Source organism: Zalophus californianus, chromosome 6 (assembly GCF_009762305.2).
Source record: "Zalophus californianus isolate mZalCal1 chromosome 6, mZalCal1.pri.v2, whole genome shotgun sequence".
NCBI lineage: Eukaryota > Metazoa > Chordata > Mammalia > Carnivora > Otariidae > Zalophus > Zalophus californianus.
In genome coordinates this window covers 17,444,630-17,466,839 of record NC_045600.1, presented here as the reverse complement: position 1 = coordinate 17,466,839, position 22,210 = coordinate 17,444,630, and the positions used below count along the sequence as shown (strand labels likewise).

The 22,210-nt window shown below is 40.0% G+C and overlaps 1 protein-coding gene across 7 annotated transcripts in view; it reads left to right on the top strand.

The window, feature by feature from the left end:
• FLRT2 (fibronectin leucine rich transmembrane protein 2) overlaps positions 1–22,210 on the top strand; it is a 100,960-nt gene that overhangs the window by 64,718 nt on the left and 14,032 nt on the right. The gene's annotated exons all lie outside the window — the stretch shown is intronic.

Here is a 22,210-nt window from a genome sequence, read left to right as displayed (position 1 = left end):
ATGGAGAAGTCAGAAGAAGAGCTTGAGAAATTGAAGTTCCAGATGGATGTATGGATGCTAATGTCTGTGGGTTTGGAAATCAGTTCAGATGTATCAGTGTTGAACTGGGTTGAAGATTTGGAATCCAGCTTTATACATTTAATCATGTATTGAAGAGAAGGGTCATGAAGGTAGAACTATAAGGGCTGTCCATATTTGGGGGGTTGGGAGGAAAACAGATGTTGTCAGAAAAGTAAGAAGAAGACTAAGAAGATATCAGAGAAACTGATGGGAGGGAGAGTTTAGGGGAAGGAAATGTGGTCAGGAGTAGCAACAGCTCAGGAAGGCAGTGAAGAGACAGGGAGAGAGGCTGATGCGCTGAAGGGAGCACACAAGATTTAAAGGAAGCAAAATATGAAAGAGACCACCTGACAGAATGTGGCCCAGGGCAGGCAGCAAGCACACTGACAGTCCCAAGCCATCAGGGCCAGGTTGAACTCACCCTGGACTCATAGACCATTGTTGAGCCATTTTGTCAGCATTGTTTACAAGTCCCTTTGAACTTTAAATGACACAGCATGATCCTAATAAAGAGGTCCTGGAGCACAGCCAGGCTGCCAAGACTAAAATTATGTTCAACATCACCAATTCCCTAGAGAGACTGCAGGCCTCTGGATAATGGAAGACAGTAGGCTGCCTTAGCAGCTGGGTAATAGCAAGCCACAGTGGATGGATGGCCTGGGGAGAAAAGCCCTAAAGATCTTTCCACCCCAGAGGAAGGAGAATAACGTTGGGATGAGAACACTTGGGTTTAAATCCCAGTTCCGCTACCCACTACCTAAATAAGGTTGAACAAATCCCTGGAACTGCCAGAGCCTCAGTTTTGCCATTTATAAAATGACCCAATCACAAGACTTGTCTTCTAGAGATGGGAAGATCAAATGAGATGTATGGGGGAGTACTGTGTAAATTGCAAATTCTATGCAAATATTATCTCTTTCTTAGGTATCATTATTATTGGTAAAGCCACAGAGATGTGGATAGCAAAGAGACAGTAGTAGCAGGATGATTACCCTGTATCTCAGAAATGTACTTGTCCTTAAGTCCACCATGGAATGTTCTGAATATGAAGCTATACAAAAGGTTGTTCCTAGAAGTCAAGTAGAAGACATTAGTGTCTGTGACAAATAGTGCTTCATGGTCTATATGGAGGAAAGGCTCTTTTCATAATAGACATTTGAATTTTTTAACCATATCTAAAATTTATCATTAAATACTTATTTTTAGGAGTGCCTGGGTGATGCAGTTGGATAAGTGTCTGACTCTTGATTTCAGCTCAGGTCATGATCTCATGGTTGTGAGATTGAGTTCCACATCAGACTCCACGCTTCGCATGGAATCTGCTTGAGGTTCTCTCTCCCTCTCCCTCTGCCCCTCCTGCTTGTGCTCTCTCTTTCTCTCTCTAAAAATAAATAAATCTTTAGGGTGCCTGGGTGGCTCAGTTGGTTAAGCGACTCCCTTCAGCTCAGGTCATGATCCTGGAGTCCCGTGATCGAGTCCCGCATAGAGCTCCCTGCTCAGCAGGGAGTCTGCTTCCCCTTCTGACCCTCCCCCCTCTCATGTGCTCTTTCTCTCTCTCTCATTCTCTCTCTCAAATAAATAAATAAAATCTTTGAAATAAATAAATAAATAAATAAATAAATAAATAAATAAATAAATAGTAACGGGTAGAGAAGTGTATTTTGTGGGTATAAATATATTTGCATTTATATACACACACATACTCTAAAGGCATATAAAGTTTTACATGTTTGTTACAGGAAAATATACATATACCTACCTGATTTTCTTTGCTCTAGCTTACAAAGTTGTCTTTTGAAACGATGATACACTTATTCCAGTTTCTCAAAGTAACCATCTTGCTATAACAACCTTGGAATAGTCCTTGTGCTCAGATTTGGAGTTATAGCTTCAGAAGCATTGCTGGTATGCTCCTGGCTCTTCGCCGGACCCAGCTCCTCTATTGGAAGGCTAGATGGCACTTCCGATTTCATTAAAGCACCCTGGAGCTCAGAGAACAAATTGGAGAAATCAGGATTGGTTACATTCTGTGCTCTCTTTGTCTTCATCAGGATTTGTCCAAAGCCAAGTTAGAGTTTTCAAAGTGAGAGTAGCTTAAGGGGCTCTACATTCAGTACAGAAGGCTGTGATTTGGTAAAAGCTCCAATTATTATGAAAAGTAAAATGGAAAGGGTGAGTGTAATTTTGCTTTAAGAACCACACCTTCACATCAGTGACTTCATTTGCCCTGTAGCGGAATGGATCTGTCAACTTATTTATTAGGAAACGAGTTGCTACAATGTCATAAATGGATGGCATATCCTTTGATGTATGAGAATTCTGTGTGGAGATCCTTCATTCCTGTTGAAAATGAAACTAATAACCATTTGGAAGATATATATGCCATAACCCCAGATGAATGATCATCTCTGTTCTTTGGTTTATTTTGAAGGGTGTCTTGAGGTGATTTTCTTCTTTACGACTAGATGGGGAGTTGGAAAATGAAGCTAGTCTCAAATGCCACTTTCTTTCCAAGTCCTTCAGATATTCCCAAATATCCCTCTTTCTTACCAGCCTGGATATAATTTTGTTGATGCCCCTATTTATGGCATTTATGACCTCCTGCCTTCAGTTATTCATTTATCCATCTTCTTTGCCTTCTTCTTTCCTAAGTAACATGCAGGCAAGGACTTGAACTGATTTATTTCTGAATTCCCTGAAGGCACTTAGTAATTCCCTCCACTTAGCTTTTGCTCACTTGGTAGCTGCTGCAGCTGTTCCAATGAAGTAAACCCCAGAGAACAGTAGATAGAGGCCTCTTTGCTTGTGTCTGTAGGGAAGACGAAAGTTGAGGTTCTGGGCATCGATTATTAAGAAAAGAAAAAAAAAGGCCGTGTCATAATGCTTTCTAGAATAATGGCATTGACTGAATAACTGATAAGCTCAAAACCAGCATATAAAGAATGACCCTGTCTTATTGTTCATTGGTGAGTAAAGCCCTCTGCTTGAGGACATGATATGGCCAGATAAATAACTTCTGTTAGAAGATGAAGGGGTTCCCTCTTTATTTTTCCTTCTCTTGTCTTTTTGTCAGATCTTGGCAGCTAATTGAGAACCTGGATTAAGAATGGAGAAAAGGTCAGAGATTAACACTGTACCATTTCTGGGTAACAAAAAGAGTCCCTCCACTGTTTTTGATGGGACCATTTTGACTGTGTTCAAGCATACTGCTTTTGTTCAAGCTCACATCATTACTTTCATTAATATTACTTCTGTGAACTCAAGAACTTCAAAAGCTACCTTACCTAAATTAATACCACCGGGTTTTGTTTTTTTTTTTTAACATTTTTTGTGGAGTTTTTGTTGTTGATTTTGGGGGATGAAATGCATTGAAAAAATGTCACTTCTTTTAACATTGGGAATGAGCTTAGAGAGAAGTGAGTCCAGCTCCTTCCATAAAGTTGTGTGTGACACAATGCCTAGGAAAGTTAAGTGACATTCCTGTACTGGCGGGACATTCAGGAGTAAAATCAGGATCTCCAAAACATTACCCAGGACTTCCTTTAGTTATACCTTATTTCATGTGTTTTCCACCTTGTTTTTCTCTTGTCTGTAATCTTCTCTAATGTGCATATTTATTTAGCCAACCGAGTTGTGAAATTTTCAAGGACTTTGATTGTATCTTCGACTTCTTTTGACCTTGCACAAGCAAGCCTGAGTATTTGAACGTTATTATTCACAGTAGGTCACACTTCAAGAATTAATGGTGGCTCTGGGCAGCATTTATTTGCACAAATTGTGGATAAAGAAATTGAGAGAGAATTGGAAAACTCTACCAAAAGGGGGAAAAAATCAGAAACGAGATAAATAAGCCTAAGGATTGTTTTTAAAACTGAGAAGGATTTCTTTTTGTTCTTATTGTTTTTGAAATTGGACTAATGGCAGAGGAAATAAAAAGATGCAGATAAACTAAATTGCTCTAAATCACTGCAGTTCAGAACAGTGTTAGAGAAATACCTTCAAAGAGGGTTTAGAAAATGGGAAAGAAATTAGTGTTTCCGGCTGTGTGTCTGTGTGCAGAGGGGTGGACCAGGGGGATTAGGAAAGAAAATGGGAAGACCACAGTGGCCCTCCCAGCCTTGGTCTGGCTGTCAGTGCTGGTTAGCGAAGACAGGGCACTTTGACAGGACACGGAGGGTTCAGAATCATCACAGGTCAAAAAACACGACTAAGAATTCATAGCCGTTTTGGAGCCTAACTGCCGTGCACCTGATAAATAATTCAGGTAGTCAGAAGTGCCTGGGTAGGGTAGACTTTATGTGTGCTTTTTCATTTTTTCCTTTAATAACATCCCAGACTTTCCATCTGATTTAATTAAATTTACATCCTCCCTTCCTTCCTTCCTTCCTTCCTTCCTTCCTTCCTTCCTTCCTTCCTTCCTTCCTTCCTTCTTTCCTTCCTTCCTTCCTTCCTTCCTTCCTTCCTTCCTTCCTTCCTTTCTTTCTTTCTTTCTTTCTTTCTTTCTTTCTTTCTTTCTTTCTTTCTTTCTTTCTTTCTTTCGTTCTTTCTTTCTTTCTTTCTTTCTTTTCTTCTTTCTTTCTTTCTTTCTTTCTTCTTTCTTTCTCTTTCTTTCTTTCTTTCTTTCTTTCTTTCTTTCTTTCTTTCTTTCTTTCTTTCTTTCTTTCTTTCTTTCTTTCTTTCTTTCTTTCTTTCTTTCTCTTCCTTTATTTCATCTTCCTTTCCTCCCTCCCTCCCTCCCTTCCTCCCTTCTCCTCCTCCCCCTTCTCCTTCTCCCTCTCTTTCTCTCTTTCCTTTTTTTAATAAAGAAAGGTAATTTAGGACAAAAAGAAAGGTCATTTAGGGAGCCCAGTGTTTTGTTTTCTTTGAGCTACATTCTGCCTTTCAAGAACTCACAGCTCTAGTTGGAAATAAGGAGCATTATTTATTTTGGCAATGGTAGGTGCCTCCACTGGATGGTGCTCATCAGTTTTGCTTATGTTTTTGTCTTAATAATAAATCACAGCTTTTCTAGGTTTTAGGGCTGATAGAATGACAATATGCTTTTGAAAATGTCCATATTGTACAAGTTATCCATATCAGATACAATCGGGACAGTTACTTCATTTTAATTAAGAAATTATAAAAAAATTAATAACTTAAATACACATAGAACAAAACCATTTAAGAGGACATTAATTTGCCAGTCTTTTGATGTAGGCCCCAGGGTTCTATCTGCATATGGAACCTGATTGCATTAATACTGTTTTCTTCCCCAAATGCACCAACTCTGATTTCCGGTTTCCTTTCTTATATTGGAATTAAAACATTTAGGCACTAAGAGAGTAACCTGAGTATAAATTGAAACAAATCTTTAAGATCCTGCTCTTTCCATTTTTGTCTTCCCTAATGTGCTGGCAACTTTAACTGACTTGCCATTAAAAAAACAAAAAAAAAAAGAGTTTTTCTAAACGATTCAACCATGTTTTCATATGAGTAACTCCCTTCTTGTACTTCTGTTTCATTGCTTTACAAAATCTTTATTCTAATTGTATAATTACAGTACAAAAGCCTGACTAGCATAACATGGTTTGCAACTCTTGGTAGACATAGAGCTCACAAGTCAAGAGCAGGTGTGGAGGTACTGGAAGACTATCCGAGCAGCATCCAATATGCCATTGGTGCAGTCAGTGAGGGTATGCGAGCATAGTATTTTTAGGTATATTGATTAAGTAGCAGATTGGTAAGGAGCTTTCTGCTACATATATCCCAGCCACTACAGATCTAAGATGTGTAACCTTCACAAAATTAAACACCTAATGCCTCCATATCTACATCACTAGAATGTCAATATAATAATAACAGTTACTTCTTGGGTTGCCACGAGAATTAAGTGAGTTGACAAAGCTCAGGCATGTGGTGTTGTGCATTTCAGTTTTACATGGCACTCAGCACATGTTAGTTATTATTCTTCTTACTTCCATGCTTGGTATTCTTACTTCCGGTCTATACAAGTATCTCTCATTTTTTTTGTTGTTGCTCCTCTAAGAAGGTTGCCTAGATATTTTCTTTTCCTAAAGCTCCCTTTCCCTTGTGACATTTTAATATTGTGGATATACAGTGTGTCTGTTTGTATCGTGTGGCCACTTGAAAGGCCACAAACTCTCATAATATCTAAGGTTTTCTTCTCTTTCCCCCAAGAACCAGTTTTTACCCACCTTGGGGATGGTATCACCCTTGTAGAGAATGAGTGATCTATTGTAAGTCAGGTGACTACGCTTCCTCTCCAGCCAAGGCTGCGGGGCACTGTGTCAGAGTGGGACCGGCTCATTATAAGACTAGGCAAGTTGACCTGGTAGTCATGCTCCCTTCTCCCCTAGATGCACCCCACCCTGAGATGGACACTTAGATTTGAGAGCTGTTGATGCAGAGAAGCCGGCAAAGGGTTGAAGCACATCAATGATTTTTAGAGCCTGAGAGAGCAATTAAGAGTTAGACAACATACTTTTCTTAATAACCTCTTAGCAGTTTTCATTTTTTATTAATGGATTGTCATCAGAGGTATGAAGTCATTGTTCGTTGGCCTGAAAAATAGGGGTGGATGGATTCTTGGAACTTCTGGGGGTATATGACCACGGTACTTGAGAAAAGATTTTCAGCTCCAAGAATGAGAATGCTTACGTCCTAGAAACTGAAATCCAGTTCAGAGTGGAGATCCAGAAGGAAGACTTTCCAGCGGTGTACAAACAAATTCCTTTGCAGTCCTGCTGTGGGAGTGGGGCATAAGTGAGCTGCTTCTCAATCACCTCGTTTTACAATTGACTGGCTTATCTTTCTTTTCCACTGCATTGTGAACTACTGAAGTGAGGTATCTCTACCAGTTTACATGGGCTGCCGTAGCAAAGCCCCACAGACTGGGTGGCTTAAACCACAGAAATTTATCTTTTCACAATCCTGGAGGCTAGAAGGGTGAAATCAAGATGTCCGCAGGATTCTGAGACCTCTCTCCTCAGCTTGTTGATGGCCATCTTCCTCCTGTGTCTTCACATGCTTTCTCTCTGTGTAACTGTGTCCTGATCTCCTCTTCTCGGAAGGACACCAGTCCTATTGGATCAGGACCACCCTAATGACCTAATTTTAACTTAGTTACTTCTTTAAAGACTCTGTCTCCACATATGGGCACATTCTGAGGTTTGAGAGGTTAGGACTTGAACCCATGAGTTTTGCAGGGCACAACTGCATCCATAACAATCCACTACCTGTCATGTGTGGACATTCAGTAGTGAACTAATAAATGAATGGATATTTATTTTTGTTTTGTTTTGCCAAGTTTGAATTAGCAATTCTCTCGATACTTGTGAGTTATTAATAAGTTTCTTAAAATTTTTATATTTCTTTCACCCTGAAAGAGATAAAATCCTATAGCGGTATTTGTGTTTATTCAATGGAGGCAGGTCCCCTTATCACCCGGAGAGCCACTGACACCAGCAGTCCTGCCCCAGACATTTGCAGGGCCCTGCACAAGGGTTACAGAGAGGCCCACCACAGAGGTAATCTCTCAAAAATTGTAAATTTTAATAACAAATTGTTTAGAAGGTGTGTACCGTTCCCTCCCATGTGAATACCGTTCTCCATCCTTTTAGAATGTCCTGGAAGAGGCCAGTCAGGTTTGCCTTTAGGAATCTTAAACTCTACCACATTCTGCATGGAAAAGGGCAATATGGACAGAACTGGTACCAAGTGTCTTCTGTTCCCTCAGGGATTCCTTCCTGAGCCCCAAGGGGCCTTGTGTGAGTGCGCGCACACACACACACACACACACACACACACACACACACACACACACACACACACACAAGCCCTGCACATCCCCCGCCCAGATAAACAGGCATTGAAGTCCCATAACCTCGGAAAGACAGACCCCGCTGAGAAGCCAGCCCAGGCCCTGGGAGAAGGTTTCTGCGACCTGTCTACTCAAGACCATAGCCTGGAAGGGGCCATATCGGCTTTGGATGGTCACAGCCTTTGGCCCGGTGCACATCTTGATCTGGTGTGAGGGTGCAAGTCATAGACAAGTCTGACGGTGGTACTGTGGTCAGTCACAGTTTGAGGAATTCTCACTGATTTTGAGATTATTCCCATACTCTGACTTCCCTGAATAGTGAGCAAGAGAGTAAGGGAACAGAACATTCTGAGGAAACATTAGGGTTAGGGCTTAGCAACAACCAAAGGAAGCTAATGGAGGTGATTGTTTCACCTGAGAATCTCTCCACTAAGTCTTGACTCTAAGTCTCCAGTTTCTGATCCCATAAGTCCCTCAAAAAACCAACTCATCTCTTGTAAAAAAACGAAACAAAAAGCTTGGGTCTAGAAGCACATGAGCTTTCAGGAGGAAACAGACAATACCCAGGTTCTTGCCCCCCTTGAGTGGGGCCCATCCTCACCACAGGGAGCCAGGCGGCAGTGCCCACCCCCCTCAAGTGAGACAGAACAACCTCTCTGGAGTGATGCAGCCCTGCCCAACCCTGGACAGCACTGGCAAATTTTTTGTTAGTAGGGTCACTAAAAGCTTCTTTTTCAATTTAACTAGGGTTGTTTTCCATGCTGTGCTCATAGCTTCAGAAAAAAAAAATTAAAAAAATTATAAAGTCAATGCTTTTCCTCACCACATAGAATAATTTATAGTAGGGAGCAATTTACTTGCTAGGGAACAGCGGGTGGTCTGTACCTTTCCCAGTGAAAGGGACATTATGCTAAACAGGGTGGCTGGCTTCAGTGCTCAGGATAGAAGGGGAGAGACCCTTCTAATTAATTATGTGGCTGTCTTTACCCAGCATGGGTACCTCACTTTGTCTTTAAAGTTCTTGTTTAGTCAAAGCTATATTTCTTTTATTTATTTATTATTTATACTTCATCTATTTCCAAAGAGAATTTGAGACAGCTGAAAAATGTGGGGGTTATTTATCCTGAAACGGGACATTGAAAGAGAAAATTCTGAGAGAGTATGGAGCTTACTTTTCCTCCCCAAGTTCCTCTTCTCTATAACATTTTCTGTTCTACTTTATCCCTTCCCCCAAAACTTCTTTCAGCTCTTTGCTGTGCAGATTCAGGTTGTCTCTTTCGATCCTTACCTTCTCTCACCATACCCTCCTCTTCTGGTCCATTTAAACTTGGGCTTCCCATTGCCCTTAGAATAAATCCAAATGGCTTGCCAAAGCCATGAGACTTTGTGCAAACAGGCCTATCAGTGGCCCTCTGTTCACTCCACTCCTCACTAAATAAATGCCAGCCACATTGGTCTTTTCATTCCAGGAAGAGGTTAGGCTTTTCCTCCCTTGGACCTTTGCACCTGCTCTTATTATGCCTAGATGTTGTGTTGGCCTCTCTCTTCCCATGCACTGCCCTCCCTTCTCCCAGATCCTTCATTCATTACAACTCCTCATTCTCTAGGAATCCCATTCTCCAAGATGTCATCCATGACCGCCATATCTAAACCCACACCTATCACCCACAGTGATATTCTCTGTCACCCTTCTTTATTTTCTTCATGACATTGCTCACAATTTTATCATTCTTGTTTCATGTGTGTAGTTTTTTTTTTCTTTTCTGTCTTGCTTTCTAAACATGTCACTTTCCTGACTGTAACCACTTTATCTATCTTTCTCAACTTTGCATCACAAGGATCCCATCCTGTGCCAGACACATAGTAAGTAGCCACTCAACAATTGTTTGATGAATGAATGAGTGAGAAATACTAGCTCTAGGAAAAGGTCAGATACTCTTCACTTGATTTAGAATGTCTGCCAAGAATGTTTGGATTTCTAGAGAGAGTAGCATTCTAATACAAAGGAATTGGTTTATAATTATAAAATTTTAAGCATCAGGGATCTGGTGAGGAAAGGTTTTTGAGGAAACCACATCATGTTAATTGGCTGCCCATTTAAAGTGTATTTTTTCTTTACCTATTTCTTGAATGTTTTGTCTCAGAGAACAGACCTGCCATTTAGATGTAATCCTTTAGAAGATAAATCTTGTCACACCAATCATGATACTCCCAAGGTTATGGGGACCCCGTATTTTAGTGAAGAGTGAGAGTGTGGCTAAGGAAGCAATCAGTAATCTAATCTCATGTCATGCATATGATGCCGCCCTCATCGATCTCAGTATTTTAATCTGCTTTATCATCCCAAACATCATGTTACTCTCTAATACTTGAGTTTTTTATTTTATTTAGAAGTGAAGGTTGGAACTCTTTTCTGGACATTTATCAAGTAGCTGAGACAAAGGTGAAAAACCAGTCTAAACTGTCTTCTCGCATGATTGTGTGTTTGTTATTGGGACGACCTCTCAGCTGTGTTGCCTCCCTCTGGTGGTGCCTTTGTGTACATGAACCTGGGTGGCACTGAGTCAGACTGTAGTTTGCTTTCCTTAATAAAAAGAAAGAAAAAAAAGTCATCATGTTCTGATATGTGTGTGTGTGTGTGTGTGTGTGTGTGTGTGTGTGTGTGTGTGTGTGTTTGTCGGGGGTGGGGAGGAAGATCTTTTCTTTAAACAAAGAATTAAGTGGTTGAAATTGATTGACAGCGTATAATTAAGAAAATACAAACTTTATGCATTGGGGATAAAGTTTGAAGCCCACAATGTTCATAAATGAAAGGAGTGCTCTGACTGTGTATAAACCTGTGAAAGGATCTGCTCGTATGTTTAAATTCTTCTTTGTTTGGGAAACATATCTTACTTAACATCTCATTCAAATGAGAAAAGCTGTTAGTGTAGATTTTCCAAAGATAGCTTTTAAAATCTGCTGTGTATTTTTAATATTTTGCTTTGAATGATTCCTTTTGTGTAGTGTGAAGCTTACACGGGACAATACTAATGGCTCTCATCTCGGGTTTAATTTTCAGTCTGGGAAATCACTTGATTTTAATTTATCCCATATCTGATCATGCTGGGGGAGATGCCCTTGAGAAAAGAAGAAGGTCAAGGATAGGAAATCATCATCTTTCTTTTGTTTCTTCTTCCCTCTTATGCCTCAAATCCAGAAATAGTCCCCTGAACATAGCCTGACAGTTCAGCGTGACAGGTGTTCAGAAAATAAGGAGGCGCTCTGTAAACCTGTTTATTCAGTGAGGAAATTTTGTACCATTTACATTCAGAGCCATCCCTATGATACTAAAATAGGCTTATGCAATGAATTTTTCATTTTTTAAACTCAAAACCAGGTAACTCACCCGCAAATACACACTATGTAATTTCATTTCATGTGCCTGATCAATATCACTGACTGAAATCTGTATTCTCCTTGTGAAGGAGACAACAAGATTTTCTGTTTCATTTTGCATATTACATATGTGGTGCAATATTTTGGTGAGAAAATGGGTCATGTTTATATTTTTAGATTCAGTTTATTTTTTTCATGAGCTTTTTTATAGCTCTCTAAGTTCCCGGCCTATTTTGTATGGATTCTAACTATGCAGAATGGTAAAGGGGTGTGCAATTAAAGCACAGTTGAACTGTCACATTGAAATTTGTGTAAATATTTATAAGCTATTGGCATTATATGAGAAGAAACACTTGGGTTTTCTGTTTTTGTCATTGTTTTGGGGTTTTCTTTGTTTCTTTGTTTCTTTGTTTCTTTGTTTGTTTGTTTGTTTCTTTCTTTCTTATTTCTTCTTCTTCTTTTTTTTTTTTTTAGAAACAGAGTTTCTGTGGTAGACCATAAGGACTTATCTGAATTCGGGTCACAATCATCATAGAACTGAAAAGTTAGGTATCCAGGGTGATCAGACGTGCCTTTCATCAAACCAAGTTTGTAATAATGGGTCAGGCTGACCCCATTTCAGTCGATAAGAGCACAGAATTTGATGTTATTTTGCAAAACAAGTATAGTGCTATGGCAATTACAATTATTTTCTAGTTGCATGTTTTATGCCCTTTTCTAAGGTCATCTAGTTTCTTTGTATTTGAAGACTATTCATCCATCTGTCTATCTATCCCTCAATCTCTCCAGGTAGTTTAGTGTTGCTTAAAGCCTTTGAAGCCTTTTCCAGAATATTAGCTTGGTGTTTCCTTATGAGACCTCAGACTGAAGATGTCAAAGAGTTTTTACAGACTGCCTCTTCAAGCAAAGTAATCATCTGAAGGTTGCTTTTTGATTCATCTATTTATTCTATAAACACTTCTTGAATGTCTGTCATCTACCTTTGTAGGCTCTGGGGAAACAGTAGTGAGCAAAAGCAGTCCAACCTCTGCCCATGTAGAGCTTACAGGGAAGCAAGAAAGGGGTTAGGAGCAAGGCTCTGCGGCTCATGCCTGAGTTCAAATTCTGTCCCTCCCTGTCCCTTATCTGATGATTGGCTTTGGAGAAGCTACCTAACTTGGGGCTCCTTCTCTCTGTGGGGGTAATAACAGTATCAAATGTATTGCTTTGTTATGAGTCAGTGTATGGAAGGTTCTTAAAAAAAAGTTTCTGAAACTGCAAATGCTAAGTTAGAATTGCTCTTAAAACACTGAAATGAGTAAGTCAAGTGGGTGTTTAGCTGTACAGGTAAGGAGAGGCTAGGATGGAGACGGTAGTTTCTGATTTATTTGCATATACAGATGACAATTTAAATTTAGGGCTTGGATGCCATGTCCTACAGAAAGAGAAGAAGAAGAGCACCTGGATCCAAGCTTATTAGACGCACACTGAATGCCTAGATTGAGGAGAGGAAGCCTGCAAAATAGGAAATAGGAGGAATGGGAGGAAAACCATAAGACTATGATGTCATAGCTACCAGAGATTGAGAATGGTTCAGGAACGGCATGCACAGCAGGTCTAAATGATGTTGCAAGATAGAGAAAAAGAAGACAGGCAAGAGCCCTTTGGATTTACCAACCCAGGACTGACGATGTCAGTGAGACATGCTGGTGTGAAAGTAGAGACAGGAACCAGTGTGGAGAGTGATGGTGGGAAATGGGTGGGAGGTGAGAAAACAGAGATTCGATTATGAACCAATCTTTCTAGAAGTTTGGCTAAATGTTAGAAGAGAAATGGGGCAACAGCTGGAGGGGGGTGATTATTTTTTTAAGTGGAAAATACTAAAGAATGTTTATTTTTTTAAGATTTGTATTTATTTACTTTAGAGAGAGAGTGCTAGCAGGGGAGGGACATAGAGGGATAAAGCAGACTCTGCGCTGAGCACAGAGTTGCACTCGGGGCTTGATCCCATGACCCTGAGATCACGACCTGAGCCAAAATCAAGAGTCAGATACCCAACCGACAGAATCACCCAGGCACCCCCAGAGAATGTTTAAACATAGATCTAGTTTGAGACAGAGAGTTTGCATACACGGGGAAGGAGAACAGAGAGAGATAGATTCTAGAGAGCCCTGTGGGGCAAGGGCTCAACAAGAGAGATGGAGTGGTCAGCCTTTGAGGAAAAGAAAGTGGGGATAATAATGACGTATTTCTCACGGCTCTGTGAGTATGGCACTGTACTAGCAGAGGTTAGTTAGCACTCAAGGAGTGTTTGACTAGTTAGCTGAATTTGAACTCAAGTTGGAAATGCAACAGAAGCTTAGTGATGCACAAAGTGATTGTAGTCATTTGCTTATTCGTTCTGTTGAATTATTAAGGGCAGTGTAAACAGCAAGCTCTACTCTCTTGTCCTGCCCCAACATAGCTTGCCTCTCAAAAAAAAGAAAAAGGAGGTTAGAAGAAGAGAAGAAAAGAAGATGACTTCTCATTCCCCTCTCCCCCGCTCTAGGTGAATGCTTGGGGGCACCACAGACTAAGGGACACAAGTGCTCAGAGTGAGCACGCATTTTTGGTTCGCAGGACAGAAGATAGAAGAAGAAATCTCTCAGACTTTCTGGAGTCAAGCGTTCTTATGGGATTGTTTAGAAACGGTCCTTTGCAGAAGGAAAAAAAAATGATCTAGCAAGATCTTTCTTAAAATTACTGTGTGTTAGATTACTGATCTCACTTTCTACAGATTTTTTTCCCTTGGAATTCAAGGAATTATTGATACCTACAACATCTCGTCCAAAGCTATCTATGCAGAAGGTAGCCATGTGTGGGCAATTGGTGACTAGCTTTACTCCTTCAACAGCTTTTACCACAGTGGTCCCACATAAAGACCTTCCCAAGCTGTAGAATGTGGTGACAGCCAACTTGGGGTTCTTTGAGGAGGAGAGGCAAGGGAACTTTGCTGTCTGTTTTGCTAGCAGCCTATCAGTAGCCTCAAGTCCTTCAGACTCCTCCAATCTTCGGCACCTTGAGGCTGCCCATCAGCTGAACTGCAGCTTGGTTTCCCACTCCTGCGGAACCCTGGAGTCACAGGGAAGAACAAACGATGGGTTCCCTGGCATAATTACCCTTTATTTGTGCACTAGTCCATCATGGAAGTTTTACTCACTTTAGATGCCAGGCTACTGATAGTTTTGTATATTTAATCAGTAAGGAGAGGCTTTTGTTTTTTCAGGGAAGTGCATGTTGGTTTTAATACCATCATTTTAACTAAGACCATTCATAAAATTATACCAGTAGCTAGTATTTTCTTAGGGAAAATTTATAATACCATCCTCTGTTCATACCATCAATATGGCTTCAAGCAAATTACTTCATCTCTGTAGACTTCATTTGAGGTTGATATACATATCTCCTATGGGTTATTGTGGGATTACATGAAGTGAAACATATTAAAATGCTTTTAGAATTATAAAGAGCTTTATGCAAAGAGTTATTTGATCTGACGTGAACTGATAGTCAAACATGGAGCCTGTGCCATAGATATCTTTCTAGTAACTGAGTCTATGCCTGGCAGTCACTCCCCATGTGTTTGCTGGGCTGTACTTGGTGCCGGTCACACCATGTGAGTCTTGTTTTCCATTCTGGGCAGCACATATCAAGAAATGGAGGCATCAACATTGCTAAGATTCTGAAGCAAATGAAAGAAATGGGACATTTACATAGGAAAGGAGAAGATCTGAGAGACCCAGTAAATGTCTCCACATCTTCGCAGTGTTGATGCATGGGAAGATGTATGTGTATATCTCCAAAAGAAAGAACTATGATCAATGAACGAAAGAGGAAAGTAAAATTTGATGGATTCAAAAGAACCAACTCGCTACTAAATTCAGGACAAAAGCTCCCTGTGCGGGAAGCTTTTTGTTATTGTTGCTGGTTTTTAAAGCTAAAAATGGGAATGGCCAACACATAATGAGTGGATGTTTTCCACATGTTCGATAACACTTGAAATGATTTACAGCCTTACAACAACTGTGAGAGATTAATACTACCATTTTCTCCAGTTGACAAATCAGTTATCTGGGGCCAAGGGAGGGGAAGTGATGTGCCCAAGTTAACACCACTGGCAAGTCAGAAAGCTATCCAGGTCACCTGTCGCCAGAGCCCAGCACACTTTATTAAGTGCCTACTTGGTATTCTTAGTTACTTCACATGCATTACCTCTTGTCTTCCCAACAATTTTGTGAGCATGGCTTATTATCCCCTCGTGAGATGAACACAGAGACTGAAGGAGGTTAAGTCAAATGCCCATTGTCATGCTTTTGAAGAGTGGCTGAGCTCAAGTCAAAACCAAACTTGAACTTACCCCAAACTCTTTGCTCTTGCCAGGCCACCACATCTATATAGCTCCACCTCTCACAAGTAAATTTGATCCAAAAAAGAGAAAAACCAGTTGCCTCCATATCCTTATAGTGGGTGCCTGGGTGGTTGAACCCTAAAGTGGTTGATCATCAGATCCATCTGGGGAATATTGACAAAATGCACATGCAGAGCCTTCTTTGAAGACCTATCAAACCAAAAATCTGCAGGGTAGTACCTAGAAACCCTCTTTTTCCATCATCTTCCCCTAGTGTTTTTGATGACCCTTGGGGTTGGAGAATCTCTGAATCAGATGATGGGAAAAAGTCCCTCTCAGAGATAAGAGCCTAAGAAACCATCTATTTGCCTTGCTTGAAACATGAGGTGCTCAGTATACGTTTGTTTGACCAAATGAATGGATGGATGTATAATTGAGTTAAGTACCTTTTTTGGAAATGGATTGACAAATATATAGATATGGGCTCTAGGGAGTCCACCCTTTATGGACTGTATACTTATTTCTTTTCTTTAATTGTATTGGTGCTATCTCAGTAAAATTCTTCTCTATTAGTGTCTGCTCACCCCCGAGTTTAAACACCATGAAGGCCCAGTCTTGCATCCAGATATGCAGATTTTCAATGGAACCGAGGAATGGTCAGTGGGGACTCTCTAGGGGATGTAGAACATCAAGTGACAGTGATGAATGTGTCCTCAAAGTTTATGCACTTGAGTTTTTAACATTGGTTGCTTGTTCTAAAATTATTTGAACCAACTGCATTGGAAACCATGTGGGAACAACTCTTCAAATGTGTTAGAGAATTTTATGCTTGCCAGGAGAATAGCTCTTTTTTGGGGGGAGGGGTCCAATCTTAATGTTTTCAATTCGAGACTGACTGGAGCCAGGGAATTGTCAACTGTTTATATAAAGTGTTTCCTTTCCTTCCTTCCCTCTTTTCCTCCTTCTCTCCCTCTTCCCTTCTTTCTTTCTGTTTTAGCGAAAAGAAGTATTTGTCTAATGAGAAACTTCAAGGGGCTTGGTTGAGGGTCAGTGAATGAGATGGAAAATGGCTTCAAGTTAGGGGGTGGCTGTTGTTTTATTTTTCCCCACATTCCTCTGCTAATCCCCACATCTTGGCCCACTAACCGTAGAACTCTCCTGACTGTTGTAGGAACAGTATTTATAACCTATCTTCAGGGATGTGGAAATGTGCACACAATCTATAATTTGTTTTAGTGTTTCCAGATTGTAACAGAGACATTTGTAGTATAGTTAGGCCTACGGATTCTGCACCTGCATGTCTGATTTTAAGCATAAATTATTTAACTCCAGAAGTGCTAAGTCCCAGGTACCCAGGGAAACTTTTGTAGAGAATCGTTCTTCAGGTTAGCTTTCTCATTCATAGCATTTCATGCACTGCGCTGTCTTGTGACAATCCAGCCAATGCTGAGACCATTAAGATTTTTATTGGGTTTGTCCTGGTGTCATTATATTATGCAATCGGCAGGGCTTGTTGACAATTCTTATTTTCTGAACTATGATTTTTATAGTCTGAGTTTATTAAGCGCTCCTGGAATACAGGCTCCTGGAATTAATTAAAAAAAAAAAATCTTCTTAGCACTGGGAGAGAAACATTTTGCTGAAAGCTTTTACATGATTTATATGCTTTGAGTCTCAGTTCCTATGAAAAGAGTTAAATTAGAGTAAAGTAGCCCAGAATAACTGCCATTACAGTCAGCTTTAACAGACTGGCAGGGCCAGGTTCTTGGGGTCTCTAAAGAGCATTTGTTCCGTGTTGATTTATACTCAGCCTTTGGAAAATGTGTTTTCTACTTTCAGTGAAAATTCCTGTTTTTCCTTAGCACCTTCCATTAAACCATTCTTCACAATCTCTAGTTTCCTGGAAAGGAAGCATATTCAGTGCAGTATTCAAACAAATAGGAAAGGGGGGAAGAAGAAAACTTTTGCTCTCAATATTTGAAACTCATCGTGTAAAGCAAAATCTTTTATTCCCAATATTTAGAGACTTATAAATGGAAATGGCTAGTGACCTTGAAACGTGGGTTTGTTTATTATCTTCTAGAAACAGGACCCCCTGAGTGAGAAGCAGGCAGAGTTGGGAGAACATGCTGTACTGTCCAAGTTTTATTTCTCCTCTCCGCTGGGCTGGGTTTCACCTCTTTTTTTTTTTTTTTTTAAGATTTTATTTACTTATTTGTCATAGAGAGAGAGAGCACAAGCAAGAGGAGTGGCAGGCAGAGGGAGAAGCAGGCTCCTTGCCAAGCGGGGAGCCCGATATGGGACTCGATCTGAGGACCCTGGGATCATGACCTGAGCTGAAGGCAGCTGCTTAACCTACTGAGCCACCCAGGCATCCCATGGTTTTCACCTCTTGATCCAGATTTCAACCAGCTTGGGTCCATGTGCAGCACTTCTGGAATCTTTCTCCTTGCTTGCACCTTTTTAGCCTTCAGATCATCACATAGACAATGCTTGTCCTGCAGCATTTTTCCAGATACCCTGGGGACTAGGTTAGAGCTCTTTAAGCACAACCATAATTCTCTGACACCCTAATATTAGAACACTTTACATAGTACCGTAATTCCTTGCTTATTCATTTCTCTCCCCTCACTGACTTTAGTCATACTCGTGAAGCCAAAACCCACATTAGCTCCGCCTCAGACTGTATCCCCATTCTGGCGCCCTATAAATACTGGTTGAATAGGTGAATGAAAAACATGTTACATTTTCATGCTTTTTTGGTGTCCTTGGCAAGAAGCTTTTTTAGGTTCTGTTTATTAGAAACCGATGCTCAATTTCTTCTATAAAATTAGAATAATAATGCTAACCTTCTAAGGTACTTCTAAGATGGTGTGGGTCAGTGGTTCATAACTGGGGGTGATTTTGTCACCCCAGGAGACATATGTAGGACCATGTCTGGAAACATTTCTGGATGCTCATGGCATCCCCACACAGAATTATCCAGCCCAAAATGTCAATAGTGCTGAGGTTGAGAAATTCTGGAGTATATGGAAAGGCATAGAACTTGGTACGTTCAAGGTGATTTTATTTTGCAATACACATTAGAGTTTACTGCTTTGAACAGCATAAATAATAATAATTAGGGAGAGTTAACAGTTTATATTTATTATGTTCTTGTTTGTGTCCAGCATCATGAAAGCTTTCGGCAAATACTATCCCAGTTAATTCTCTCAAGAATACTACGAGTTAGAAAAAAAAAAAAGAATACTATGAGTTAGGAACTATTATTATCCTCATTTTTCAGGTGAGGAAAGGAAGGCATGAAAGGTCAAGATCCTGCAGCTACTCCGTGTGAGAGATGGGATGAGAACTCGGGGGCTGTGCTTTTGACCATTCTACTATACTGCTTTCTTTATGAAGAGTCTCCAGCTTAAAGTCTGAAAGCATTTCTGCTTTTAGTATTCAGTAGGAATTAGCACTGAAAATATAGAGGAAATTTTAGCCTACTTAAATGAAAAAAAAAAGTAATTATTGCCTATATGTTTGTAATTTTACACTTGCACTAATTTGAACAAAGATACAGTATATTGGCTGACATATATAGGCTGTCATTGATCCAAGGATCACAACAAATCTGCTCTTTGCTGTAATTTTTTGGGATTCTCAAGAAAGTCAAAGAAAACCCTGAGAGCTTGTTTTCATTCGGAATTGAAGTTGTCAAAGCTGATCAACACATGCTGATCTCGATGGGACTTTTCTTCTGTTAAGGTGGATAAACAGTGACAGTTTGTCCAAAGTAATCCTATTAGAGGATTTCTTCAGGACCACATCCTCTTCTTACATAATTACGAAAGAAGCACTCCTAAGTAGAGTACATCAGCAAGAGATCAAGGCCTGGGGCAAATGATGGGCTGATGGGGCTTTTCCCCTCCTTACATAAGACACAGTGCCGGCAAATGGAAAATGTATAATTTGGAAGCATGATAGTTTCCAGGTCCAAAACTTGAGTATTTTGTTAGCTCCCAGTGATTATTACTTTGAGGTTATTAGTTGATGAACTTTCTAAGCAAATTCTGTCATCCTCAAGAATTAGCTCATTGTTTCCAGGGCCTTAAAACTTGTCTTGTAAACATAGTTAAGAAACATCTATTCTTTTTACTTAGGAACTTAGAACCCTGGAGCAACTGTTTTTCTCTCTTTGGAAATTCTATTTATTGTGTGCTAGTACCACATGTTGAAGATTCCTGTGGAATACTCGAAACTACGTTAGGTTCTATTCTTTCGGTCTCACTTTCCTACCTCTTATGAAGAGTAAATGCTAATAGCACCAAACAAATGTTTGTTCTTAAATAAATCCTGCTTTATCAAGTGGGCTCCCCTGATTACAAATAACTTTTTAAGCTCCTACTGGGCATTAGTGCTTGTCACTCAGACATACATTTTCAAGGGTCTGTGAAGGCCAAGTGTATGGTATAGTCATTGCATTGCTCCACATGCAAGCTGTCATTTATGTGTATAAGATGTAATTTGAGACTATCTCCTGGGGACAGAAGTGATCAGTATGCCTTATGCTTTTGCTCTTCCTAAAGAGTCATTTGACCTGCTCTTGCATTTGTTTTATATTTAAGAAAGTAAAACGTTTGAATGATTAAATAAGATGTTACTGTGTTTAGGGCAATGCCCCTCAAATGTTAATATAACTCCCTAGGTTCTTGCTAATATGCAGATTCTGCCTTTCCAACAACTTCCCAGCTTGAGCTCACACTCCTGGACCAGGATCACCCTTGAGTAGCAAGCTATTAGGGAACGCTGAGATGGCTTAAAAATTTGAAATCTGAGCTAAGGATGACATCAGGCTGAGGACATTAAACTCATTTTTCCTAAACTATCCCAGTTGTATTATAAATTATTCTTTAAGCAGATAGGGAAATTTTTTCTGGGGGATTGGGGGGGGATGGCTCCTGTCTAGTGGTGAAATGTATATTTGTAAATTTTAACAAATTAAATATATCTTTTTAAGATTTTATTTATTTTTTGACAGAGAGAGACACAGTGAGAGAGGGAACACAAGCAGGGGGAGTGGGAGAGGGAGAAGCAGGCTTCCCACAGAGCAGGGAGCCTGATACAGGCTAGGTCCCAGGATCCTGTGATCATGACATGAGCCAAAGGCAGACGCTTAACCGACTGAGCCACCCAGTCACCCCAAATAATGTTTGGTTTTTAATAAAGTTATAGCTCAGTCTGTTTTGCCTAGACAAAGATTCCTTATTCCTCCCCTTTCCTTTTAAAAGGTTTTTGAACAATAAAACATGCATTTTACTGTTTCAGGTCATCAGAGGCATTTTTTAGGTGGTTCACAATTTTTTTTTTTTAAGTTATAGAACAAATTTACAATATACTTGACAGGATTTACAGTGTTTTTTTTTTTCTTTTTTAAATTACGTTTCTAAAAATAGCTAAGGGAACAATTTCAAACAGTTCCTCTGTGCTTCTAGATATAAGTTGTTTTGAGCTTCTGTCTGTTGGTGAGAATTAAGAAACTCAGAGGTTGCCATGTCCGGTCTTGTTAGCTTATTTTGTAAGGAAATCAAATCTAGCACCTTTCAATTAACTGCTTTACCTCTCTGATCTAAAAACAGACAGGACACGTTGTGGAGCAGGAAGGCATGATTACTATCTGTGGATTGCCTTTACTTCCCCAAATGGGTCTTCTATCATTTCAAAGTCTGCTGAAGATCCTTCTTGAAAAGTAGAAAAAAAAAAAAAAAAAACCCTCACAGATGAGAGGAAGGTAGTAGTGTTGAAAAATAACTTATCCCCAGTCATGAGCTTGGCAGCTCTTAAGGGGATCAGAAGGGTGTATCTCATCTGTACCCGGAAGTCCCAAAAGAAGGAATAAACAGAAACATATCACATGGACTGGAGTCCAGTCGTTCTCCTTGGTAACTCATGTGTAAGCTGTTTTGGAGAAAGACAAAGATGAGAAGAGGCAAAAAGTGGGGAAGAAAAGAGAAATCTCTTTGCCTTCATGCATGCTTCTGTGCGTTACTTTTATTCCTCTCCCTCAGTGTCAGATCAAAAGGACACATCTTTTATTTTATTTTATTTTTTAAATTAGTTTTAGAGATAGAATTTAGTGATTCTAGGGCCTTGCATATAACACCCAGTGCTCATCACATCAAGTGCCCTCCTTAATGCCCATCACCCAGCTACCCCATCCCCCTACCCACCTCCCCTCCAGCAACCTTGTTTGTTTCCTAGAGTTCAACATCTCTTATGCTTTGCCTCCCTCTCAATTTTCCTCTTACTTTATTTTTCCTTCCCTTCCCCAGTGTTCATCTATTTTGTTTCTTAAATTCCACATATGAGTGAAATCATATGGTGTTTCTCTTTCTCTGACTTAATTTCGCTAAGCATCATACCAAAAGCACACATCTTTTTGAACGACCTTATCAGTCCCTATCTTGCATTTGTTTATCTATAACTAGAAAGGATTTTATGTGTTTGCCCTCAAATTGTATTAGTTACTCAGTCACTTGTGTCATCTTGAAACAAGATGTGACCAGTTGGATTTGTAGGTGATCATCATTATTGATTCAGTGGAT